The following is a 27,649-nucleotide window of genomic DNA, read 5'->3' as shown; positions in this document are numbered from 1 at the left end:
TGTGTCTTCTGCTACTTTCTGAATAACAAGGAACTAATATTCATGGAGCCTCCACTCAGTGCCTGGCTCTGTGCTGACAGTCTCAGGAGATCCACCAATGGCCCTGTGATTTTCACCATTTTTATAGATGAGAAAACTGAGGCTCAGAGAAGTAGCATGCTTATCTGACTTATCACCTTCATGAACCGCATCCACACTCAGGTGAGCCTGCCCTCAAAGCCATGTTTACCTGACTTCTTGGCATCAAGATGATGTTTGCCTTTTGTTATTTGACTCTCCCCGAGTAAAAGGACCATTGGAGAATCCATGCAATCTTTGGAGTTTCTGAAGACAAATTCAGGATCAGGTAGTTGAGGGACTCTGGTAGGTGAATATATCTCAGAGGTCCAGTAAGCCTAGACTCCGTGGTTGTAAGTGATAAAGTCTGTGTTTTCCCAAGACTAGGCACAAAGGGGACTATATGAGCTCATGTCAGCAGACCATGTGATGGGCAGGTTCAAGAGAAACCAGGGGAACACTCAGATCCCACCAGCATTCCCCTTCTCATCCCTTTTTCTCTTTGCTTGCCAGCTTTATTTTTTTAGACCAGCTTCCCTGAGGGCATGGAAACACAATTGCTACCAGACTGAAACTCACCTTCTGATTGTTTTGGGCTCTTCCTCTTAAACTCTCATCAATTTCCAGGAAAGGGTCCTGATTGGCAGACTCAGGGTTACATGTCAATCCCTGGACCAATCACTGTGACAGAGAGTGAACTATTCTGATTGGCTCAGCTTGGGTCAGGGGCCTCTCCCTGGACAGATAATGGAGGGACAGCTTCTCTTGGACTGGAGGACTCCTTCAGTCATCAGGGTAGCTGTGATGGTACTGGGGTGGAGGGGAGGCACAGAGGCCCTGGACAGCATCTTAGGGCATCTTAGGCCCTACTAGATATGTGATCCTTGCTCACCACTGATTAACAAATAGCCTTGAGGTGTTTTTATAGCAGTAATTTATGCACATTGAGCCTACAGCTCTGCATTAAGATAAAGGAAAGCATCCTAAATCCTGACCTCAATCTGGTCTAGAGGTGCTTTGTGACATTTTCATAAATAGATAAGCTCTTAGTCAACTAGCATAAAGAACAAGGAACATTTCTCTCTTTCCCTAGAGGTTTTGTGGTGATATGAGGACTGTTATAGAATTGGTCCTGTTGCTGACTGCTTTCTGGGGCTATATCCTTGGGGCAGTCGCAGAGACAATGCCAGGGTGATGATCTAGGAAGGCTGCTGGGATGTTGAACCCATGTCCCTCAAACCCATCCCCAGGCCCGGTGGCTGTATACTGAGGACTGTAAAGAGCAGAGGCTACCAGGGATTATTGGGGGGGGCCCCACTGACTCCACAAGCCCAGCAGTACAGGAAATAAGAGACTGGCCAGGAATGCAGCCTCCAGAGGAGGAGATCCAAGATCTATATGGCAGAATGGCTCTCAGTCCAAAGCAAGACCAAGCTGTCATCTCACGGAAGGTAGGAGCATCTTGGAGGCAATAATTTGCCCATCAGAAGTAGCATTGGCTCAACATGGAAGTATGTATATGGGGAGTCTGAGAAGCAGGTGGGAAGTGTCCTCTGAGCATTGTTCAGGGGAGAGGATGTGTTGACCCCAGAATACGACCTGCCTGGTTTTAGTGGCTCTGTATCCTTGAAATGGAGATGAAAATGTCAGGCTGGCTAGAAGTTCAGGGCCATGAAACACTCAGATAATATAACTAATGCCCCCTGTTTTGATTCCTTTCTTACCAAGCCAATTTCTAATTACAGGTGATCTGCAGGGATAAACTGGCCTAAGGAAATATTGTCTGATATCGTTGGCCGTTGTTCTCACTATATAGCAATCATTTAACATGCTAGTGTATGTATGTATCAGTTTAGTTAATGTGAGTCTACCTATGGGGGTGGAGACCCTGAAAATAAATGATTCACTAATGGTGAATTCCATCCCGTGAGAGCACACAGGAGCCAGCTGCCTCTCCTGCAGATATCTGTCTTAGCTTTTCTTCAAACACATGGGGGTTCTGTGAGTGGTCAGCCCAAGGTGGGCACTAGGAGGGAAATCAGACAAGCTCCTACATTTCACAGAAGGTTCGCTATTCAAGCTCCCGTTTGGTCAAAGTGCTGAGCCAGGTGCTATATTCCTGCTCTGTGTGTTCCCCACAGTACCTGGCTCAGGGCTTCTTCCCCTTTTTGGTAGACAAGTAGGGAACACACACTCATGACCACAAACAAGGCTCTAGTAACCTTCATCTGCAGCTGTTTTAGAGTTTACAGTGTTCTCTCTTGCCTATGACCTCATCTTGTTGCTACAAAAATCCAAAGTTTTTGTTTGTTTGCTTGTTTGTTTGTTTGTTTTGAGGCAGAGTCTCACTCTGTCACCTAGGCTGGAGTGCAGTGGCATGATCTCGGCTCACTGCAACGTCCACCTCCCAGGCTCAAGCGATTCTCCTGCCTCAGCCTCCTGAGTAGCTGAGATTACAGCCGTGCGCCACCAAACCCAGCTAATTTTTGTATTTTTAGTAGAGACAGGGTTTCACTATGTTGGCCAGGCTGGTTTCGGACTCCTGACCTCAGATGATCCACCCGCTTCAGCTGCCCAAAGAAAAAACCAAAAGTTTTGAAAGCAAGTATTGTTTAATCAAATTACAGATGAGAAAATGAGACCGTAAGTGATTAGCAGGTTTGCACAAAGTCCCTCTTCAGTGAAAGAGCCAAAGTTTGAACAGACATTTGTTCAACTTCCCAGTTTTGACCATTTCCATGTGCCCAATGGTTGTCCTTAGTTGTCGATCAATATTTTTTTTCTGATAGTCCTTCTGCCTGAAATTCCCCTCCCTTCCCCTTCCTTCCCTTCCTTTCCCTTCCCTTCTTTCCACCCTCTGCCTCCTCCCAGGTCTGCCAGTTAAAATCCTACTTTTTTTGGCGGAGGGCTGGGGATGGGGGGCTGTGGAGTTTCACTCTTGTTGCCCAGGCTGGAGTACAGTGGCGCGGTCTCGGCTCACTGCAACCACTGCCTCCCAGGTTCCAGCGATTCTCCTGCCTCAGCCTCCTGAGTAGCTAGGATTACAGGCGCCCACCACCATGCCTGGCTCATTTTTTGTATTTTCAGTAGAGACAGTGTTTCGCCATGTTGGGCAGGCTGGTCTCAAACTCCTGACCTCGTGATCCACCCGCCTCGACCTCCCAAAGTGCTGGGATTAAAATCCTACTTTGTGTGCTTCACTCTCATGCCATCCCTTCCATGAATCCAAACCAGCCTTCCTGGGACATCATGCCCAGTGTGGAACTGGGGTCAGGGCAGTGTGCCTTGAGCACCAACCCCTTTTCCCCACACTGTCCCAAAGACAGAAAATAACCCTAACTATAGGAACCACCATCAACTGTCAAAAACTCATGAAATCGCTATGAAAATCATGACACATGAGTCACTGAGTTATTTTTGCCACAACAGTGTTAAAATAGCGTAATCTCCATAAAAAATGAAAAATAAAATCAAAGGAAAAGGATGAGCCCTTTGGCATAACTGTTGCTATCACTTACTTGTGCCACCTTGTGGTCCGATCTGTCACCCCCAGAGCTAAGGAACACCTCCCTGCAAGCACTGTGGTGCCAGGGTGCCCACAGGCAACCTCTGATTTAGCCCTCACAGCAGCTCGGGACAGTGAGTTTCCTAAGCGAGTCCTGCTCTGTGTTCCTGAACTCGCCAGAGTTTTCCAGCATTAGCATTGTTGACATTTCTGGCCAGGTGAGTCTTTGTTGTAGGAGTCTTGTTCCTGTGCATTGTAGAATGTTTAGCAGCATCCTTGCACACTAGACGATAGCAGCACCCCACCCACCTGTGACAACCAAAACCGTTTCCAGGCATTGCTGAATGCTCCTTGGGGGGTCAAGATCATCCCTTTGTCCCCTATTTCTGCTCCTAACACCCCGCCCCTGGTGAGAACCACTGTCTTACAGCACTGCTTGGATGTAAAACCCAGATCAGCTGCTTTCTTCTCTGTAACTTTGGGTAAGTTACATAATCTCTCTGAGCTTCCTCGTCTAAACGTGGGTTGAAAACAGTGCCACCCTCACAATGCATGGGATTTTTATTAGGATTAATTGAGTTAATTCATAAAATGAGCCCAAACCATGGCTTGGCAAATGGTACGTTCTGCACACTTGTGAGCTATAATGCCAACTCTAAGACTGCTGACTTCCTTCCCTGCTGAGAGGGGTGCGGTGGGGGTCATTTGAAGTCACCCCAGATGAAACTGAAGAAACTGAGTCTTAGAGAGCAGAAGCAATTTGCCCACTGTCAGCTGGCAGGTCCAGAATTTAAATTCACATCTGTTGGAACCCAAAGTGATTTTCTTATCCCTATAGCCAGTGCCTCTCAGGGAAAGAAGCAAAACTGAGTCAAGGAGGCTGCTTCTGGTTCAGTGGGTGGGATGCTTCTCAAGCCACAGCCTAAGGACAGTCACCTGCTTCCAAGTGGTCACAGTGCCACCCACGGGAAGGGCAAAGCCCCCTCCCCTGTGCCCTGAGCTGTGCAGCCTGAGTTGTAGCAGGTGACCCTCATGGTCGTCCATTGGGAGGGCCTACTTCCAGCCCCACAGACACTATGGAGGAGGGAACACCTGTATTTGAAGGATTCTGGGGTCTCTGGTAGTGAGCCCCCTCCGTGGGCTTCAGTGGGCTCACTAAGGGGTGAGCCCATCAGTCTCTGAGTGAGGTTGACTTTCGTAGAAATTAGAGAGTTGGGGCAGGGGTGGAGGAGATTGCTTTCCATTTGGATTTGTTCACCACAGTATCCCCAGGGATGCAGTTTTTGATTGAGTACATTTCAGAAAGGAAGAAGGGGAATGGTCTTTGAGGTCACACACAAACCAGTTCAGCCCTGGATCTAACACTGGCTAAGCTCGATGATATTTGGCAATTTATGTCTGTGAGTCTTACTTTCCTCATCTGAACAACGGGAATAATCCATCCCAGCCTTGGGGATTGAGGATTGGACATAAATGGGATCATTTGTGTTACTGTAACCTAGAGAATGCTTAGTGCTTGGCAGATATTCAAGTTGTATTAATGGGATCTGTCACTGTGGGGGAAGCAGAAATGTGTGAGAGTGGAGGTGTGGGGAAGGGAAGGGGTGGTGAGGGAGGCCAGGCCCCTAGTTATTAGTGGTGGGGTGTGAGCAGGTCAGGTGGGTGAAGCGTCGCTACCTGGAGTTTGAGGCCAACCCCTGAGCTTCCTGTCATTAGCCACACGAATAGATTTGCTTTGTTAAAAAAAAATTCCTCTCTCTTGAGTTTTCAATTTTAAGTTCTAATAAAGAAAAATAGGACTTAGAATTCCAGAAGAGAAGGCTGGTAGAATTGCATGGGCACTTGGGGTGAGGGTTTGGTAACATTTCCTCCATGGCCGCCTAAACCAATACCAGGTAGTGTTTGTCTAAGACTCACGTGCGTGAGGAATGCTGACTGACCACCCTAGATGCCCTAGACTGTTTGTCAGGAAGGGAAGAACAAGGAAAAGGAGATGGAAAATGCAGTCCCTTCTTTCCTCTGTGGTGCACTCTGAGGTGCTCCCAGGAAAGAGCCCCGCTTGCCTGGTTGGCAGGATCCTTGGTAGGATGTTGTGGTGCCCACCCTTACTGGGATGAGCAGATGCAGTGGCCCCTGCTTTGGAATCAGTGCCATCTGGGTGCTCATTGGCTAGGTGATTACAACAGGTAGCTTGGCCTCGGTGGACTTCAGGATCTTATCTGTAAACCCTTCTGTCCCTGGGATGTTAGGAGGACTAGAACAAAGGGAAGCTGAAACATTTGGCAGTGGCATCAGCTAGGGCGAGTTACAGCAAAGTATAGCCAGCATCACCAGGGCTGAAACCCCTAGCCCCTCCCCACCAGGAATCTGAAACCCTGACATTTTCTCTTGGAAGGAACTTGTTTGCAATGGGGTGGTTGGGTCTGTGTGTCAACCTGTGCAGATATTACACGTTCTGAACTCTTCAGTGTCTGCAAGATGTATCCAGACTGCCAACAATGTTTGTGTTCACCTCACTAAGTGTGCCATTTGGGAGTTGGGAGGCACCTTACACTTCAGTATCATTTCACAGGTCCAAAGTAATGTTCACTGCTCCTTTTCATTCTCAAAAGAGGCTCCATTTAAATGATTCATTACATGTTTCCCCATCCATGAAGCATGATCTCGCTTCATGCAGAGTAAGAATTCCAGCTACACTCTTACTAGTGGTGTAGCCTTCAGCGTGTCATTTCACCTCTGAGTACATCAGTCAGCTGTTGTCACAAAATGCTGTGTAACAAGCTGTCCCCAATTGTCAGTGGCTCAAAACAACCTTTTATTCTCCTAGATCTGCAGGTTGGCTTGGGTGGTTCTGCTGATCCTGGCTGGGCTTGCTCACATGCTTTCAGGAAGAATATAGCTGCTTAAACAAGGCTGGGCTTGGCTGGATGGCTTTGCTTCCACCTGCAGGTCTGCTCTGCAGGTCTGCTGGGCTGGATCTGTTCCATATGTGGAGTAATTAGGGCATGTTCTTTCAGGGCTTGGTAGAGGTGTAAGAGGGGAAACCAAATGCATATGCATATCCCAAGCCCCTGCTTGCATCACATCTGCTAACATCTTATAATATTTTATTAGTCAAAAGCAAGTCACGTGACAAGTCCAGATTGAAGGAACAGGGAAGTCCGCTTTGTCAGTGTTGAGTCACCAAGTACAGCAGACTTCTTTCTCTCTTCTCTTTCTGTTCTTCCCCCCTGTCATCTGTAAAGTAAGGAAAAATACAGTGTATCTCTCATCTGTGCTTCTGATTTTGTGGGTTGTTCCATTCCATTTAGAAGTCGCTCGTTAGATACTAGTTTAGTGTAAAGTAAATCTGTCTTCACAATCTCCCCGTTAAAGTGGAATAGAAACCAGGCAACTTAGCCACACATGCTGCCTGAGGCGTTGACTTGCTGTGTGACCTTGGGTAGGCCACTTCACCTCCCTGAGCATCAGGGACCTGGATGAGTCTCTTCCAGCTCTGACAATCTGCATTACTGTGACAAGCTCCCAGGGCGGAAGTGTGGAAGGGCTCTCCAGGACCATCTAGCTCAGCCTCTTGCTTTTACAGGTGAGGAAACCAAGGCTGTTGGAAACAGACTCAGTTCAACTTGGCTTTTCTGAAAGAGTCAGATTATTTTGGTGAATATTAATAGCTTCTCGTAGCTAGTGATAGGTGGGCCCCGAGGGTACAGGTGGGAGACTATCTGTTTCCTCCCCAGAATCTTGTGTGCACATGGTATGTTACAGTGAAAGCAAGTTTAGGACTAAATTCTGCCAAAATGTGGACATTCACTACCACATATGTGAAAAGCAAGGCAAAGGAATGAACAGTATTGCAAACGATTTACTAGCCTAGAAAGTCAAGAAGGAGTCACTTTCAGGTGAACGCGATGATCTTTTGAAGCAGGACTGCCTGGTTAGTGTGCAATCAGATGACAGAGCCCTCTGTGAAGAGGTGAGAAGGTGGATCCGCCAGCCTCTGCACCTATGGAATATGGTAGCCACTAGCCACATGCTGCTGCTTGCATTGAAACTAATTTAAATGGAATACAATTAAAATTTTAGTTTATGCACGTTACAAGTGTTCTACAGCCTGAGGTGGCCAGTGACACCATAGTGGTGCACAGATGTAGGATGCTTCTCCCATCATAGAAAGTTCTGTTGGACAGTGCCCCACTGGATTTCCCATGCAGCAGAGAAACCCTCATTTACAGGGCTTGCCAGATTCTAATGTAAATACTATTTATTTCACCCATGAAAAATTATCTCTAACAGCCCTTATCCAAGTCCAGCAAACCGTCTGTTGCAAATTTACACAGATATTTTAAGGGCTAAGTAACCACCTCTGAAGGTGCTGACTCCAAATTAGGGCAGTTCATATCCTGGCTTACGATCCTGGCAGCATTTTTCTTTTTTTTCATTAGCAGCTGCAAATAGGAATTCACTTCTCCTAGGGTGGGACTTAGAGTTAACTTGTAGGAGCAGATCACAGTCTTCATAATGAAGAATTTCAATTATAAATTACAATGTAGGAAATGCAATAGAGACTCAGAGAAGTGTCCAACTCTTCCCTGCCTTGGAGCATCCTCAATGTCTGTTCCCCTTATCTGGAATAGTGGGTTTTCCTCTTTTTTTTTTTTTTTTTTTTAGACGGAGTCTCGCTCTGTCGCCCAGGCTGGAATGCAGTGGCGTGGTCTCGGCTCACTGCAAGCTCCACCTCCCAGGTTCACGCCATTCTCCTGCCTCAGCCTCCCAAGTAGCTGGGATTACAGGTGCCCACCACCACGCCCGGCTAATTGTTTGTATTTTTAGTAGAGACGGGGTTTCACTGTGTTAGTCAGGATGGTCTCGATCTCCTGACCTTGTGATCTGCCCGCCTCGGCCTCCCAAAATGCTGGGATTACAGGCATGAGCCACTGTGCCTGGCCGATTTTCCTCTTTTTACCTGGATAACTTTTATCTAATATTTTTTTATCTCACTTTAAAGAGTAGTTATTTAAAACAAGATCTTCTTTGATGAGTTATGTAAGTTAGGTTGCTGCTGCCCTTTGCTCTGAGGGGCCTGTCCTTTCACCTCACAGCATTTGTCACCATTTGCCATTGTGTATTGTTTTAAGTATTTATATATACCCTTTTTTACTCCCTCCCCAACTAGCAAATAATTCCACAAGGTCAAAGAACACAACCGTGTTGTTCACTATTGTATTCCAAGAATGGGAGCATTAGCAAAGAGCAAAGTAAGCAAATGCAGTGTTATAAGATAATCACCATCATCATCACTGTCATCGTCGCCATCGCATCATCATGCCTGGAAAGGTAAGAATGGGTACTTTCCAGGCCATTGAAATACTTGATGAGTAAAGAGAGGGCCAGGGACTTGGCAGGAATTCCACTGGCAAAGTCAGGATTAGAATCAATGACTATTCATTCTTGGGTGATTTGTTTACCATAACTTATTTCTGAGAACCACAGACTCCAGGGGCAGAAGGTATCCTTAAAAATATCCAGCCCAGGGGTACAGACTCAGACATCTACAGGGGCCAGGCAGGTATCCTACCTGCGTGAATCAGCCCACACAAGACAACGGAGGGTGATGGCAAAACTACCAGCATCTTCACCTAGAAGGAGTTCCATTCAACACCGTCAAAACAAGATCAGGGCCCTGGACTGCTGCCCTCCACTTTAGCCTAGTCTATACTATATTCTCCCTCCCTAGTGTCTCCAGAAGCTTTGCCAGCTTCCCTTCCTCACAAAACAGCCGTTTTGTATTTGGGGCAGCTCTACCATCAGCAAGTCCTCTGAGGAGTGCACACTAGAGGGAACAGATGTGAGGTGAGACCTCCTCTTCTCCCCTCCCAGACTCTGTCCTGCAGGTTAAACAAGTCTGGTAGGAGACCCTATGGCTTTGGGGTACCAGTTTACCTTCCAGCCTGGGACTCCTGGGAGATTTGTCGAGGCAGACATGAAGGAGTTTGCTCAGAGTTTCCAGAGTTGAAGCATTAGTTGCAGCTCAGATATAGTAAGCATCTATATTCCCTCATTAGACTTGCAGAAGAGGGCAAAGAAATGGCAAGGCAAGCTTTTAGCTGTGATGGAGAGTGGTGGAGAGGGCTCTAGTATTTCCTTGTTCTGACAGCATCACCTCCCTATCACCAGAGGCTTTTCAGAGGACTGCTGAGTCATCCCGACCTTTGGAAATGCTCCCGCCTCCGCCTCTCTAGGCTCCAGCTCACCTCATAGAGGCTGGCATTTTCTCAGAGTGAAGTGGCACTTGCATGAGCAGAGGCAGAAGAAATGTAGCCAGAGAAAACCAGTGTGGAAATGCCAATCTGCCTTTTTTGGAACCTGACAGCCCAAGCAGGGTACCCACATGTGGCTTAAAGTTCCAGACCCACTTGTAGAGTAGCTCATATGAGCCCTCTGGGAAGAGAAGAAAGGGAAAAGTGATGGTCATGCCCTGACATAGCATCACTGCCATCAGCATCCTCAATCACCATCATTGTCACCATACCATTATTATCACCATCATCGTCATCGTCATCTTGTCATCACCATTATGACCATTCCATCATCACCATCACCATCATGACCTTTTCATCATCATCACCATCATCATCATTGTCATCATCACCATCCAATCATAATACTCATCACATTATCACCATTCCATCATCATCACCATCATCATGATCACGTTATTACCATTAAGTCATCATCATCATCATCACCATTCCATCCTCCTCACCGTCATCACCATTTCATCATTATCGTCATCATTATCATTCATCATCCTCATTATCTCATCATCATTGTTAATGTAGCTGTAGTCTTCTACATGACATACAAGAACTATTTACTGAGCTCTTATTATGTGCACAGCTCTGTGATAATCATCGTATTCCCCACCACCCTCCAAGACTTGCATTTCAGAGATAGGGGTAATGAGACTGAGAGTGCTTTAAACAATGGGCAGAAAAACATTCCCCAGTTGGAAATTATCAAGACAGTATTCAAACCAGATGTTGCCTTCCTCCAAAGTGTGTGCTCTCACTGTATATGGGATTGTTCTTTCATACTGTTTATTACAACTGTACTCCAGGAATTATTTGTGTGGTGGCTGTCTTCCTGATCTGGTGTTAGTATCATGGCTGAAGCTCATCTTGTTCACTGCATCCCCAGTGCCTCATGCAGGCCTTGCACGGAGTAGGCTCTCACTACCTACCAGTTGCTTGAGTACGTTCCTGGACCATCACTCTGCCTCAGTTTTATGTACTCTTTTCAAGGTTCCAAATGTATTTCACCTTCATTGCACTTTTTAAATCCTAAGGCAGATCTAAGGAAGGCAGGATGGGTGTGGGTGGTTCCATTTGATATATGAGAGAAAGTAAGTGATGAATGTAGCTACTCCATGACTTAACCAGATCACCAATCTTAATTTCTGACTTGTGAATCAATATTATTCTAAATTTCATCAGAGTCATAAATTCTAGTGTCCTGAGGGCCCCAGAGGAGCAAGGATTCACTTAAAATCCCTCAGCAAGTTAGGGCCACCAATCTATGCCCCTGGATCAGCAAATTACAGGGGGGCATGCTCTAGTGAAACTGTACCATTGATCACATGGAGCTGAAAGTTGACCTTGAGAGACTGGTCACTCTATCTCAGCTCTTTGTCCTCTCCTTTGGGTTACTTCACATCCTTTGTCTTTTGACACCTTCTCTCTCCCTTCTCCCAAGCTTCTGGAAACTGCTGCTGGTAAGTTGCCCCACGCAAAGCACCCAGCCCCCTCTTCTCTAGGTAACTCCACCAACTGGTTCCTCTCCAGTCTCCATTACTCCTTCTGCACTGGCCTCGACCTTACCTGTTGCCTTCACCCAACTGTCCCCACCAGCTTTCTATACCCTGAACCTGTAGCCTATGTTGTGATCTCTCCCAGGAATATAAACAAAGCTACTTGCCCTATTTTCTTTGCCTAGGTGCTGAAGATACAAATTCTGATTCCACCGTGATGAGTGTGTGATTCTGGCCATGTTTCTTTACTCCTCCAGGCCTCAGTTTCCTCATCTGCACAGTGGAGATCATAATTACACAACTTCATAGGTTTTTCTTGAGGAGTCAGAGTTAATACATAGCAAGTTCTCAGAACAGTGCTCAGCACTTAGAACAAACTCACTAAATGTCTGTCTTATTCAGGTCTAATAAGTGGAGGCAAAGGGGAAGGAAGGTGTGCAGTTTCCTCAAATGGCACCTGGTAGATAGCCTCCCAGTAGACACATGCACAGATTTAGATTTGGCAATGTCTTTGAATATGATGCATTTATAAAATCACTGGGAAAGATGTTAAATGTGTAGTAAATGTAAGGGCTGTTTATACATTTATGTTAGTAGAGAATAGGGTACTGACCCTATAATACTCTGTAAGTTGTGGAGATTTCCTTGCAACCTGGATATAATCAGATGAGATCACCGTGTATTATGGGAGAATCCCTTTTCCTCCTTAGATATCTCCCATAATATGCTTGTGCACTTACTCAGATCATCCCTCCAAAGAAGCCTGGATTTCTCACCAAAGGCACCTGCATGCAGAGGCCAATTATTGCCCAGCAACAAGCTCTATTTAAACACAAAGAACGTGTGCCACTTATCTGAATATCTTTCATCTGTTCAGCCACAGTCTTAAAATTGGAAAAAGGAGTAGTAACTTGGCTTCAAATCTCATTTCATTTCCTGTCTTCTTCGTTGAGCAGATTTGGCACAGATATGCCCTTCATTTCAGGGTGGTAAAGAAAATATGGAACTGAAGACTGCACACTATAGAAACTGGAAGAGCCACAAGCAAAGCCACCCAGGACAGCAGGTGGAGGTCTCCACAAGCATGCCACCTCCAGCTTGGGAAATCAGGAAGCGAGTATCTCTTGGGTGGTAGGAGTAGCTGGAAAACAAACCTCTCATTGGAAGGTCCTTAAAGAAGCCACCAGCAGCACCTTCGTGGTGGCCCTCCTTCTGCCTTGCTGAACTGACCATGATGCCTCAGCCCAGATGGCCTTTGATGAGACAGCTGGAGCCTTGGGGTTGACTCCTGTGAGTTTAGCAAGATTCTGTCTTCTCCAGCCTCTGCCAGCTTTGGGTATACACGTCAAATTCAATTTTCATAAGCACTTATGGAGGCTTCCTTGGGTATTTCCCCAGCTTGGTGCTTGGGACACAGAAAGATTAGGCCTGGGCACTGGTTTCAACCTCTTGTGCAAGATATGAACACAGATAAATATAATACAGGCGGTGTCATGTAGACACCATGGGAAGGGTATAAACAAAGATGTGTCTTCCATGTGCCTGGCACAGGGTCTGGAACACAGTGTACTCTCAATAAAACTGTAATAAAGAATGAATAAGTGACATGGTGAGTGCATGGATGAAATGGAGTGAGCAAGCAAATCCATTGAACACTGTGATTCACCACGAGGGTAGCAGATGCTTCAAGAATGAAGAGGTGAGCAGTCCCAGCAGTCCTTACACTATGTTCGGTGTTAGAGCAGGGTTGGATTGAAGCGCTGTGTGCTGTGGATTCAGTGTACTTGGACAGAGGCATCAGCTTGCAGGAAAGCTCACAATGCCCAATACATTAGCCCTGAAGAAGTGGCCCTATGCTTTCTTTGACATGCCTGTAAAAAACCACATGTGTAAGAAAATGTGTTTATAGTGCTGTAGGTGATGGGGGAGAATACAAGCCATATCTCATGATGAAGAACTACACATAATCTATGCCCAATTTATTCAGTGATGTTTAGATGTTTATGACTATACATACTTCAGAACTATTGAAACACATTTATTGTAAAATATTATAAATTTGAAACTGTAGTCCAGCACTTACAGACTCAAATGCCTACAGGGATTAGCAAGTATTTCAAATGAAAGGCATGACTAGGGCAAGACAATAGGAATTAGTGAGGCTTGCAGGAAACTGGTGGCAAACTCTAGTTTCTCTAAAGAGAGCAACTACTGCTTCTGCTAGCTGACGCTGAGTAGGGATGATAATTTATCAGAACTTATTTTTCACAAGAGGGAGAATCTGGATTTTTGCTGTTAACTTTCTCCATTTCTATCATACCTTGTCAACCCAACAAAACACATCCATAGGCCAAATTTTGCCCGTGGGCTGCCTGTTGGCCACCTTTACCTTACTTATTGCCCTTTCTACTCTGGCACCGCACCTGAGAAGGCGAGAATTTGGGAAATTTGATGGTGGTTTGGGTAATGAGAATGGGGATGACGCTCCTTAAAAAAAAAAAAAAAAAAAAAAAAAAAGAAATCAATGGATGGGGACAGAGTTGGATTTCAGGGGGAGGGGGAGGTGAAGGCATGGTGCCTTTTAAAGGAGATATGGTGAAAGAAAGAGAGAGGGTCATGGTTTGGGTTTGAGCTAGAGGCAATCAAATGAGTTTAGGGAGTGTTAGAGAGATGGTAAGAGATCATCATTCTCCGTCCACATTTACAGAAAACTGACCATGAGCAACAGTGGACATGAGATTGGGAAGGGGACAGGGCAATGATTGATGGATCAATACCCAGTGGAACTAAGAGGTTACTGCCAAGGACACATGGAGAGAGTTTTGCTTAACAAGCAGAAAGAACACTTTTCCAAGTCTGAAAAGAGGAGGAATAGAAAGAAAGAGCTGTGTGGACAAATGGGGATGTTTCTGTGCATGCAAAATTATCCCCTTTATTAGAGAAAATATAATGACTCATGAGTTATTTTTGCCAGGTAAAAACTGCATGGATGCCTGAGAGTTTTGTATAGGCAGTTATCAGGTTGATTAGAGGTGGATATGCTCTGAATATCTCTTTTTTCCACAGGTTTCTAAGATTAGAGAGATAATAAGCTGGTAGCTGACACAGAACCTTAACCTCTTTAAGTTCGCCAGTGATTAGATAGGTTTATGACAGAGAAACCAGGTCTGGATTAAGCCCACAGTGGAATGGACAGTTGTGCATGTTTTCATTATTTCTTTGTTTATTCAATTATTCACTTATTTTTCACTGATTCATTCGTTCGTTCAGTTATCAAATTGCACTGCTAGGAACCAAGGGACGAGAAGGCACTCACGGATGGAAGGGCCCATAAGACCTACATGCATATGATTGTGATGCAAGGTAGAATGTCCATGGGTGTGGCAGGAGTGAGCAAGATGAAGAGCTCAGAAGTGAAGAGGAGAAGGCCCAGAAAGAGGGGACATTTGACTGGAACCTCTTGAGACGGAGAAAACGTGCCTTCAGCTGCGTGGATGAAACTCCGTATCTAACTTGAAGGTTGAAACAGATTGAACATGACAGCTCTCCAGTAGATACCTCTTCCACTGAGGTTTGTGAATGACTCCTGCCTGCGGGGTAGTCACGCACTAATGCTGAACTCAAGAGGAGACCTCTTCCTCAGTGTTTGACGCTTTGGCTTCTGGCTGGCGTAGTTTTCTGTTCCTCTCTTTGCTCCTGTTAGACCAGAACTGTCCAGTAGAACTTTCTTTGATGATGGAAATACTCCATATCTCTACTATCCAGTATTGTAGCCACTAACCACATGTGACTATTGAGCGCTTGAAATGTCTTTACTGTGACTGAGGAACCAAACTTTAAACGTGATTTAGCTGCAATTCATTTGAATTTAGATGAATGGTCACATGTAGCTAGTGACAACTATATCAGAGAACTCCTTGAGGGATCCAGCTCAGTTCCTAGCTCTCAGTACATGTTCAGTATAGGTGCAATGAAGGAAACTACTTCTTACTACTTAAAATCTAGGCTGCTCTTTAAGAAGAATGAATTTCTTTTTTTATTTTATTTTACTTTAAGTTCTGGGATACAGGTGCAGAACATCCAGGTTTGTTACATAGGTATACATGCGTCATGGTGGTTTTCTGTACCTATCAACCCGTCATCTAGGTGTTAAGCCCCACTTGCATTAGCTATTTGTCCTAACGCATCCTCCCCTTGCCTCCATCCCCCACCACCCCCCAGTAGGCCCTGGTGTGTGATGTTCCCCTCCTTGTGTCCATGTGTTCTCATTGTTCAACTCCCACTTATGAGTGAGAACATGCGGTGTTTGGTTTTCTGTTCTTGTGTTAGTTTGCTGAGAATGATGGCTTCCAGCTTCATCCATGTCCCTGCGAAGGAAATGAACTCATTCTTTTTTATGGCTGCATAGTATTCCATGGTGTATACGTGCCACATTTTCTTTATCCATTCTATTATTGACAGGCATTCGGGTTGGTTCCAAGTCTTTGCTATTGTAAATGGTCCTGCAATAAACATATGTGTGCATGCGTCCTTATAGTAGAATGATTTATAATCCTTTGGGCATACAACCAGTAATGGGATGGCTGGGTCAAATAGTATTTCTGGTTCTAGATCCTTGAGGAATCGCCATACTGTCTTCCACAATGGTTGAACTAATTTACACTCCTACCAACAGTGTAAAAGCATTCCTATTTCTCCACAGCCTCGCCAGCATCTGTTGTTTCCTGACTTTTTAATAATTGCCATTCTAACTGGAGTGAGATGGTATCTCATTGTGGTTTTGATTTGCATTTCTCTAATGACCAGTGATGACTTCAGCTGCATGGATGAAACTCCTTATCTAACTTTCTGATGAGCTTTTATTTTTATGTTTGTTGCGCATGCTCAGAAGAGTAAATTTCTTTACAGAGAAGGCCTTTGTGTTGCTGGATGTCCTCATAGGTTTGGGTTTATAAACCTTCCAATGAAAGCTACCCCATCTCTATTCCCAGGGTCTGGATGTCGCCAGGATTCCAGGCTTTGAGGAATGGGGGAAGCTAATCTTTCTAATACTGTCAGAAAAATGTGGACTTCATAGTGATGGCAAAGCACTAGGAGGCATAAACAGAGTGCAGGCAGGATACAGGGGCTATTTGCTTGTCATATAAGCCCTCTCCAGGCTGGCGTGCAGTGGTGAGATCTTGGCTCACTCCAACCTCTGCCTCCTTGGTTCAAGCAATACTCGTGCCTCAGCTGGGATTACAGGCATCCGCCACCATGCCCAGCTAATTTTTAAAATATTTTTAGTAGAGATGGGGTTTCACCCCTGCCCCATCTTAAGGATCCAAACTCATAAAATGTTTAGTGTGAGTGCATTTTTATTTTTTTAAAGAAACCAGTGAAGAAGCTGACCACGGTACGTGGTGGAAAAGAGCAAAGCATTCCTAGGCATTTGGAATTGGCAGAGGACAAACTTGTATAATTTAGATTTTTGAAGGGTGAGGGGGTCCTCTAGATTGCCCAGTTCGAGTTGGTGGAATGAATGAATAAATGAGTAATGGATTAATGAACAGAAGAAGTTAAAAATGATATACAACATAGATTCTTATTTTTAACAAAACTCATTACTTCTTATCTGGAAGGGCCCTGCTCCTGGCTCTGTTCCAGCCCCCACTTTGTTCAGAGGAGGTGCCTCAGGCCTAGAGAGGGGAATAGACTGACCTGAGGCCACACAGCTGCCTGATTAACGGTAGAACAAGAGCTGGAGCCCAGGACCCTCAATTCCAATTCCCATGCCATCTTATCCCAAGAACTTTTGTAATGCAGGAAGAGGAAGTTTTCAGAATGCATGCAACTTTAATGGTTTTGCCCTGTGGTCTCTCTTCATTCTCAACACTGGTTTCTCCTGAGGTTTCACGAGACCAAGCTAGCTGACCTCCCTCTCCCCCGACCCACGTTATACAAGCCCCATTAAGAGAAGGCTCATTGAGGAGGTGATGGAGGTCTTGGAGTTCACATATCCATGAGGTCTCAACATCCCTTCTTTCTGAACCATTGCTTACTGGGAAGACCAGTTTCCTGCCTATTTTCTGCCAGAAGCAGCTCAGTTTTTTCTGTGTCAGCATCCCCTCAGCAAGAAAGGTCATTTGCTAACAAACAACCGGTGTGTTCCTGAGAGCACAGATGGGAATTCTGGACTGGCGGGCGCCATTTGAGGGTGACGCTACTGAGTGTTCTCACACCCTCGGCTTCCCTCTGAACACCACTGTCAAACCACCAGCTTCCAAAGAGCCGTGATCAAAACACAGTGATGATATTGAAATGGACAGCACATATGTGTCAGGCACTCTTCTAAGTGCTATCATATAGTAATAATTACTTATCCTGTGACCCTCTGAGGTCACTACCACAATCACCCCCATTTTATTATCCCTCAAAGAGGACATGGAGCTTATCCAAGCTCACACAGGTAGGAAATGGCAAAGCTGGGATTTAAATCCCAATGGTTGGACTCCTGGGTCTGGGATCCCAGCTACTCCCCTGTGCAGGAGGACCACTGAGAAGTCAGACCTGGGTGTTTAATTTCAGTTCTGCCTTTACACACTAATGTGTGACCTTGGGCCATGCCTAAGCCTCCTCACCTCCAAGGTCCTCCTAGGCATGCTGATACTCTTACAGGGCCATTGTGAGAATTAAAATGGATGATATCTACAAAGTGCTCCCCAGTATACTCTGCCCAGCACACCCAAGGCACTCAATAAATCCAAAAAGAAAGGAAATTATAGAAGCCATTTGTTTCTCCAAACCTTCGACCATCTGAGATTTGCCCATAAGTTTTCCCTCTTACCCAGCCCATCCCTATGTAGCCCCAAGATGGTTCCTATCTTTACTATGTCGAATTGATTTGGAAAAATATTTAGATGATAAGAATATCATGTGCATTTATGATGTTCCTCTCTTGGCAAGTGGTTTGCAAAGCTCATTTCTATACTGCCAGACTTCAAAGTTCAGTCTTATGGCACAGAATCAACCCACAACAGGTTTTTGGGGCAATATGCATTGAATATTTATTATATGCCAGGCATGGGCCTAGGCACATTGATTTTTATCCTCACATTGAGGGCAAATGCATTTTCCTGTAGCAATGGTGTGTGCATGGTGATTTCCAAACTGCAAGGTCAGCAGGTTTGGGGGGTCTGAGGAGTCTTTTATACCTGTGAATGCCATGTCTGTATGAGTCCCAAACCGTTAATCAACATGTGACCTGTTGGTACCAGCCCTTCTTCATTCATATGTTCATGTGGTGGGTGCTGACCCTAAAGTTTTGTTCGTTTGTTTATTTGTTTTTGTTTTTGTTTTGACAAGGTCTTGCTCTGTCGCCCAGGCTGGAGTACAGTGATAAGATCACAATCATGGCTTATTGCAACCTCGACCTCCTGGGCTCAAGCAATTCTCCTGCCTCAGCCCCCTGAGTAGCTGGGACTACAGGCACACACCACCATGCCTGGCTAACTTTTAAAATTTTTATAGAGACTGGGTTTATTGCTCTCACTTTATTGCTCATGCTGGTCTCCAACTTCTGGGCTCAAGCAATGCGATCCTCCTGCCTTGGATTCCCAAAGTGCTGGGATTACAGGCATGAGCCGCCATGCTCAGCCTTACAGTTCTTGACTTGAGAAACCATTATGCCCCAGGATGTTCCATGGACAGGTTTCTGGGGCATCCACTCCTCTGGAATTATATGTAAGTGTCATGGCCAACTTTAGGCAATAAGGGACCTTTATACAAATTAGACAAAGGTGGCACCCAACACTTTTAGAAGGAAAAAATGCACAAAGGACCTCCTCTCTGGGCATACCTGTTACCAAAATGGACTTCTTCCTCCTGGCTTTCCTCTCAAGGACTCAAGTCTCCTGAATGGAATGTGGGCTGGATTCTAGATTCCTGTAGAGGCCCATTGGCTAGGTACCCTTATGCAGTGCACAACCTGAACAATCCTATAAGAGGGCCTGTGAATTATTGCCTGTGCCTATGATCATTTTAGAGTGAGAGAGCTATGTGTTGTATTGGATGTCTCTGATCCAAAAAAGATTTAATAGGCACTGGGGCATTATAAGATGATGGGTGCCCAACATACAGAATAATTATGAGGAGGGAGAGGGAGTGAGCACTATAAACTACTACTGGGAAGAACTATATGACACTGCAAGGGGCAGGGGGACTTGGCTAGACAGAGGAGAGATGGTTGGTGCAATGTTTAGGCACGTGGATCCCAAAGGCAGGCTCCCTGGCTTCAGATCCCCGTTATTCATCTTATGGGCCTTATAACACTGCTGTGCCTTTTACTCTTTATGGTCACCTACTCTTTGTCTGGAGCTCCATGAATATTATCCTCCAACCCTGCCTCCCCCATCATGCAGGTACTTTCTACAGAAGAGGACGCAGAAACCCTAAGAGAGTAAGTCACTACAGTGGGCCTTGTGTTTGGATGTGGGATAGAGCCACCATTTGAAAGTGGATCTCTGACTTGGAAGGTGTTAGATGGTGTGTGGCCCACTGACCCATGAGGGTTCCACAGATGTGGAGGTGGAGGCACAGCTGGAGGCCATGCCAATGGTGCAGGGGAGGCCCCTGTGACTTGCTTCTGGAAACCCTGCTGGCATTGGTTGGGGTAGGTCCCAAAGTGCCCAGCCCTAGACCCTGCCCTATGGGAATGCACAGTCAGGTGGGAGAGGCAAGAAAACAGGACGGCAGCTCAGGTGTGGGACTGTGATGGTGAGAACACAGATTAATTTCCCACTGCTGCCAAAAAGCCAGCTCAGCTCCCTTCTACACTTGAGTTCTGCTGGAGAAGGATCCTCTTCTCTACAAATTAGTCTCTTGGAGCTGCAGAGGGAAGGAAGAAAAGGCTCCAGCACAAGGGCCTCCTGGTGTTTATCATGTTAGACATCACAGGCAGGTGCAGGAGTCCTTCAGGTAAATAAATGGAACCACTAGTGGAGAGGAGGAAAAAGGAACCTACAAAAAGAGGTGACACAGAACAAGGAGGAAGTAGATTCTTTTCCCCAACTTTGCTTCTTCCACCCCTTCCCCCGACAGCATACCCCATAGCCTGATACAGGCTTTTCTGAAAATCACTAACTCTTGGATCGTTCACAAAACTCTTGGATGGTTTCTCTGATTTTGAATTTGGATTCTCTTTTGAAATTGCCTTTTTTCAGTTGTAAGGAATGAAAGCTTTGAATGAAAAGAAAGGAGACCTGACATCCCCAACCTTTGCTGGGCTCTGTCACCCTGTACCGTCACCCTCTAATTCCTCTGTCAGACCAAGAACCCCCAGGGTGAGTAGCTGGGCGGTTATCACACTCTTTGGCCTGTCACCAGCACCTAGTGAATACTTATTACAAAGTGAGGGGGATAGAGTTGCAGAGTAGACAGTGAGACTGGAGAGAAGTTGGGGACCATCATGGAAAGACTTGGGTGCAAGATAATGGGCAGTCATTGAAAAATGTCTAAGATGGGCTGGGCGCGGTGACTCACACCTGTAATCCCAGCACTTCGGGATGCTGAGGCAGGCGGATCATGATGACAAGAGATTGAGACCAGCCTGGCCACCGTGGTGAAACCCCATCTCTACTAAAAATACAAAAATTAGCTGGGCATGGTGGCACGCACCTGTAGTCCTAGCTACTTGGGAGGCTGAGGCAGGAGAATCACTTGAACCCGGGAGGTGGAGGTTGTAGTGAGCTGAGATCACACCACTGCACTCCAGCCTGGCAACACAGCAAGACTCCTTCAAAAAAAGAAGAAAAAAGAAAAAAGAAAAGAAAAGAAAACAAGGAAGGAAGGAAGGAAGAAAAATGTCTAAGATGACTTGGTTTTAGATTTTTGATTTTAGAAAGACCACTTTGGCTGAAAGAGGGGGAATAAAATAAATGGGACAGAGAGAAGTCAGAAGTGTGGGGGCTGTTGTATGACCCAAGCCAGAAAGGATGGGGTCTGAAGTCAGGCAGTGGGATTCAAGAGGAGGGGCCGTTAAATAGCCTCAGTGTCCAGGGAAGAGGGTCTTGTCTGGACTGAAGATCAAGGAGCGAAATTTCCCTACAAGAAACGCTCTTGAATGTATCAATGAGTTTTGGGTTTCACCTGCCTCCTTGCCAGGATCAGTTATCTCTGAGGTATTCTCATCTGGAAGCATTATGATATGGCCCCCAGATGGGGATGGCATGGGAGACAAGCACTCAAATCCTACTGTGGGGAGATCATTTAGGTACAGTCCTTTTAGAAAGCAACTGAAAATAAGTATAAAAAGCCATAGAAAGGTTGTCTTCTTTGCCAATTATTTGTATTTCTGAGGAACTTACTTAAGGAAAGAATTTGAGGTTAGACAAATAAGTTAACTGTGACATTTTTCTTTTTTCTATTTTTGTTTTTTTTGAGACAGAGTCTTCCTTGGTCCAGGTGATTCTCCTGCCTCAGCCCCCTGAGTAGCTGGGATTACAGGTGTATGCCACCACACCTGGCTAATTTTTGTATTTTTAGTAGAGACAAGGTTTCACCATGCTGGTCAGGCTGGTCTCGAACTCCTGACCTCAAGTGATCTGCCTGCCTCCGCCTCCGAGATTACAGGTGTGAGTCACCACACCTGGCCACAACTTTGACATTTTTCTGATAGTAAGAAAATTGGAAGCAACCTAAATGCCCAACAATATGGGAAGATTTAAATCAACTACACCTGTCTCTGCCACTGTATCACAGAGGCCTTGATGACTTCCCAGGTGGTACATGTCCTGGATGGAATATTATGTAGTCCTGTTAAAACTTGTTTCATGGCTGGGTGTGGTGGCTCACATGCTTTGGGAGGCTGAGGCGGGTGGGTCACTTGAGGTCAAGAGTTCGAGACCAGCCTGGCCAACATGGTGAAACCCTGTCTCTACTAAAGTACAGAAATTAGCTGGGCATGGTGGTGTGCACCTGTAATCCCAGCTGTTCCAAAGCCTGAGGCAGGGGAATCACTTGAACTCGGGAACCGGAGGCTGCAGTGAGCCGAAATCACACCACTGCACTCCAGCCTTGGTGACAGAGCAAGACTCAGTCTCAAAAAAAAAAAAAAAAATTTGTTTCATAAAGAGTTCACAGTAACATAGGACAAAGTTTACATTACTATGTTTAGGGAAAATAAGAAAATCCAGGCACACAAGAGAATATGTAGTATCATGCAACCACCCCAAATATACAAAATCCATAGGTCAAAAATTTATAAAATACTAAAAATGGTTGGTTTTGAGTGATGGGACTTTAAGTAATACATCAATTTTTCTTTCTTCTTTGTATTTCTGTTTTCCACATTACAGTGAGAAGGTATTATGTTTATAAAGGGAAATCGGCTTCCTTAAAATGCTGACTCCCAGCTTTCCTAAGACCCTTTCCTCTGAGTTTGCATTTATGTGGGACAGCATCTTACTAATGAAATATGTATAAGTCCAGGAAGTATGGAAATGTTTTAAATATTTTAACCTAGGCTCATTTTCTCTCTTGTTTTCTCTTCGCTTGCTCTCTCTCTCTGAACTTTCTTACCACTGAAGTCATGACACTTGTACCTGCAGGACTTAGAGGGGTTGGTAAGGCTTGCTCTGCTTTAGGCCATGAGGAATTGTCCAGGCTTTATCTTGAAGGGCACAGAAGCTTCCTTACAAAGTGCACATACCCAGAAGGATAGCACTGAGGATGAATGCCAATGGAACCCTGTCTACTAAGGAGGATGCCCCTCTCTTCCTTTGTTCATCTTCCATCCATCCATCCATCCATCCATCCATCCATCCATCCAATCCATTCATCCATCCTCTCACTCTGAACAAGTGTTGTGGATTCAAAGATGAACCATGGGTCCTTCCCAGAACTCAAGGTGCTCACAGTTACAGGAGCAAACCCACAAACACATCATGATGGCACAGCGATGCAATGAAGAGAGGTGAGTGCAGCAGGAAGGACAGGTTCTGCACCAGGGAGGTGTCCAGCTAGACTGAGGGGGCAGGCTCCAGAAAGGATTCTTGGAACAGTCATGGTAAGTTGGGCCAGACAAGAAAGAGGAAGGGAATTCCATGTAGAGGGCACATCTTGAGCAAAGCTTTGCTAGCCAGAAACAAGACAGCTCAATTGGCTTGACATTATGGGAACATAATTGGGATATTGTGTTGTGGGGAAACACAAGGACAGAGAAGGATTTGAGAACCAGTTAGAAAAGTGTGGCTAGGAGTGAAGAAAACTGAGAATAGGGGAACCCACTGTTAGGTCACCAACTTCCCACACCTGAAAGACTATCATATGGCAAAGGAATTGATTCATCATCTCTGCATGTTCCTGGAAGATAGAACTAGTGCTCGGGGTAGAGGTGGCACAGTTTGGATGTCAGAACTGTCCTACTGTGTGCAGTGGGTGCCTTCTGCAGGAGAATAATGCCTAATGCATTTCTGGCCAGCCTCTGATGGGAGCATGGCTTATCTGGGTACCTCTGGCTCAAAGTCTCTTATGTGTTTCTCCGGAGCTATTACTGGGGCTGTAGTCTCATCTGAGAGCTAGAGTGGGGAGGAACAGTCTGCTTCCAGGCTCACTCGTGGTTTTGGGTAGGCTCTGGCCCCTCTCCACAGGCACCTCTCCATGGGCTGCCTCATGGCATGGCTGCTGGGTTCCCTGCTGGCAAGAGTGAGAGAGAGCATGCAAGGAGGCCCCCAAGAAGGACATCAAAGTCTTATTATATCCTAATCGGAAGTGACATCCCATCACTCTGTCCTACTTTATGCATTAGAAGCAAGTCACTAAATCCAAACCACATTCAAGGGGAGGGGATTGCACAAGGGTGTGACTGTCAGGAGGCAGGCATGATCAGAGCATCTTAGAGACTGCCAACCACTGCCTACCACAGAACTTCTGACTGGCGTGCCCTGATGACTCAGATCTCTTGAGACTTCTGGACTGCTTCAGAGTTCTCCAGTCACTCTTCATCTTCAGCCTTTGTGAGACAGATTCTCAGTGCCATAAACAAAGTAGCCCATCAAGGAAATCTCTTCCTCTCCTGCAGCAGCAATGGGTATAATATTTATTTCATTTTTGCTGTTTACTTATTTATATCCCATTATACTATGCTGTGTCTCCTTTACAATGCTAAATTCCCAGTGCACACAGGTCCTTCAGTACGGTGGATGCTCAATAGATATTTTTTGAGAGAAGAAGGAGCAGGAGGAGGAGGAAGAGGAGAAATCAGAAGAGAAGCGGGAAGGGGACAGGGAGGGGAGGAAGCAGCAGCCACAGCTGCCCAGGCTATGACTTTCCCTAGTCTGTTTGCTAGAGTAAGAGGCCAGATGTTAACCATGGGATGCCATTTCTTCCAAACCAGAGGCCCCACGGGTGGCCATATGAGGGCACCCCTGAGTCTCAGCTGGGTCCCCTGCAGGTGAGACTGAGTCAGCCCTCAAGGGTGATCCTCCTGGAGGCTGAGACCCTGACTGAGGCTAACTCTGGCTTTCTAAGTTAAGAGCATGAGTTTCGGAAGCAGAGAGCCTGAGGTTGAATCTCAGGGCCTTTACTACGAGCTCTGTGACTTTGGGAAACTCTCCACCTAGACTTTCAAATTCCTCATCTGCAGTGTACAGAGAGATAGCTGTTACCACAGGGTTGTCCTGAGGTTAGATGGAGTTCTCCTGGTAAAGGGCACAGGACAGTGCCTGGTTCCTAGAAGGTGCTCCATGAGTGTTAGCAATAGTGCTTCTCCTGTTCCCCTGGTGGGCACAGCATCCAGCCACCCAAGGGGACTGGAAGCCAGGAAAAATGGGACAAATGGGAACACTCAGATTCGTGGCTTATCAGAAGCCACCCCAGTGGACACTGCCTTTATCACTATGATGTGCTGATCATGGAGAAGATGTAGGGCAGGAAAGATATGTCCATCAGACCCGGCAGTTGCCACTGACTCCTGGGGCTCTCAATTCTGGGACACAACAACTGACAGACTGCCCAGTGTGGCCTGGGAAAACCACCGGGGCTGAGGTGGCCTGACAGCTGCTGCATCTTCCTCCAGCTGCAAGTGTGTATCACCATCATCTTATATAAGCCTTATAAAGTGTCCACACATGTTTCTGGCTGCAGAAAATCAGGGACTAGGGAACTCTCACTTACTTCCCAGCTCCTAATGTTTTGCCTTTGGGGTCTCAAATTTTGAAAAAGAACCCCTTGCATTTGGAGGACACGGGTGAGTTTTTGCTGACATGTCCATCTCCCACTTCTGAGACAAGCCCAGGAGTGGAGGGCAAAGTCACAGACTAGAGTCCCCCAAAGGGCAAAAGGGCTGGTGTCGAGAGGAAGGTGATGTGCCTGAGAGCCCCATAGTGGGAGCACTCAGCACAGCTGCAGGAGAGAGATAGATCCCTGGAGGTTTTCCTCGAGCAAATGGCATTTAAACTAAGACCTGGTGCAGGCATTATTCATTCCCTGAGATGGCCATAATGAAGTACCATTAATCTGGTGTCTGAAAGCAACAGAAATTTATTTTCTCACAGTTCTGGTGGCCAGAAGTCCCAAATCCAGCAGGGTCTTGCCCACTCTGGGAGCTCTATGGGACAATCCATTCCTTGCCTCGTTTGGGTTCTTGTGCCTGCCCCAGCATTCCTGGGCTTGTGGCCATATCACTGCAGTCTCCACTCCATCTTCACTTTGCCTTTGCCTCTATGTACCTCTGCTCTGGATGTCTCTTACAAGGATGCTTGTCATTGGATTTAGGGCTCACCTAGATAATCCAGATGATCTCTTCATCTGAAGATCCTTAACTTTAATATATCTGCAAAGACCCTTTTCCAAATAAGATCTCGTTCACAGGCTCCAGGGTGTAGACCTATATTTTGGGGGCCACCATTCAGCTAACTACCCAGGTCTGCCATACACAGCTGCACAGGGTGTGCACTGAACAACTCCAGGGGGCCTAATTCATGAGTTGCGAGGGCACACCTTGCACAACCATGTGGGGTAGTCCTGAGGATGAGAGCGGTTCCTTGTCTTCTTAGGCCTGGATAATCAAGCTGCTTTGTTTGTCCTCTAGAGTTTGGGGAACACTGTGTCAAAGCTAGAGAGATAACAAGAGCAGATCTGGGAGGGACCGAGTGCCAGCCTCTTGGTAATACAATGCCACAGAAGGTTTTCTCGCAGAAGCTTGGCATGGTTAGTTAGAGCTATCTGGGGGTGCCTTGGGATGTGGGAAGGACCAGAGCTACACCGACCACTGTCGTATGTTGTGATGGGAGCTGAGAAGGTGTGCATGGCCTCTGAAATCCAGAAAGACATGTGTCACCTTTGATGGCAATGAAGGTTTATTTCAAGAGAATCTCAGAATCCAGTATCCTTTTCTACTAGCAGACGTTTTGCTATATATACAGAATTAGAAATCCGTCCAGGACTTGGTTGGAGCTGCAAATTCAGCACTGGAGGATTCTAGCATTTAAGTGTTTTCTGTTACAGCACCTCGTTACCTGGGTTGCAGCACATGGTGGGGCTGGTGGAGGAGGTGAGTGGGGGCTGAACAGCACTTGGGGGTGCCTCACCCAGGAGGAAGGCACGCCATTTTCTCAATTACATGGAGACATCTTAGGGCTTACAAAGGTCCTGCCTGTTGCCCTATTTTCATGCTCTGTAGATCTCCCGGCATTACCTGCTACTTTCTTGCTTATTTGTGTATTGTCTGCCTTCCTCCATGAGAAATTCCATAAAGGCAATGTTCTTGTTTACTGGTGCTCAATCCTCCTTCTCCAGTGTTCAGAGAATGCCTGGCACTTAGTAGGCACTCAGCGCATACCTGCTGAACGTGATAGTAAAGAGCTCAGTAACTGAATGGGCGGGTAGAGATGTGACAGCAGATTTACATTATCAGGAGGTCTCTGTGGCTTGGGCCTGAGAATACTTTGGGGAGATACAATGTGAGGCATGTGACTTGTTAGGAAGTGTTGCAGTAATTCAGGAGAGAGGATGTGGCCTAGGAAGGAGCAGGTAAAAATGAGAAAGAGTGGTAGAGTGGATACTTTTAGGAACCAGAAACTATAATACCCAAAGACAAAGGAGGTGCTCGAGTTGAGGGGAAGAGAAGAGATACAAAGTATTGTAAAAAATGGTATTTACTGAACATTTATTTACTCTGTACTAGGCACTGTTCTATATACTCATTGTAGATTTGGATATATTAACTCTCTAGTTGTCACCACAAGACTTGAGGTGGAGAGTATAATTTTCTGTGTTCTACAGATAAGGAAATTGGGGTGCAG

At 45.9% G+C, this 27,649-nt stretch overlaps 1 protein-coding gene and 1 long non-coding RNA gene across 3 annotated transcripts in view; both read left to right on the top strand.

Annotated features, from left to right (window-relative positions):
- LOC134810923 (uncharacterized) overlaps nucleotides 1–12,974 on the top strand; it is a 38,218-nt gene extending 25,244 nt beyond the window's left edge. The window contains exons 2-3 of the long non-coding RNA XR_010159681.1: nucleotides 8,736–8,896; nucleotides 12,326–12,974. This is a non-coding gene — a long non-coding RNA (uncharacterized LOC134810923). The remainder of the gene's footprint in view (nucleotides 1–8,735; nucleotides 8,897–12,325) is intronic.
- Nucleotides 1–27,649, top strand: part of KCNQ3 (potassium voltage-gated channel subfamily Q member 3) — a 359,017-nt gene that overhangs the window by 124,419 nt on the left and 206,949 nt on the right. The gene's annotated exons all lie outside the window — the stretch shown is intronic.

The sequence above is a fragment of the Pan troglodytes genome, chromosome 7, assembly GCF_028858775.2.
Source record: "Pan troglodytes isolate AG18354 chromosome 7, NHGRI_mPanTro3-v2.0_pri, whole genome shotgun sequence".
NCBI lineage: Eukaryota > Metazoa > Chordata > Mammalia > Primates > Hominidae > Pan > Pan troglodytes.
The sequence above is the reverse complement of the archived record's forward strand: the minus strand, read 5'-3'. Positions and strand labels throughout refer to the sequence as shown.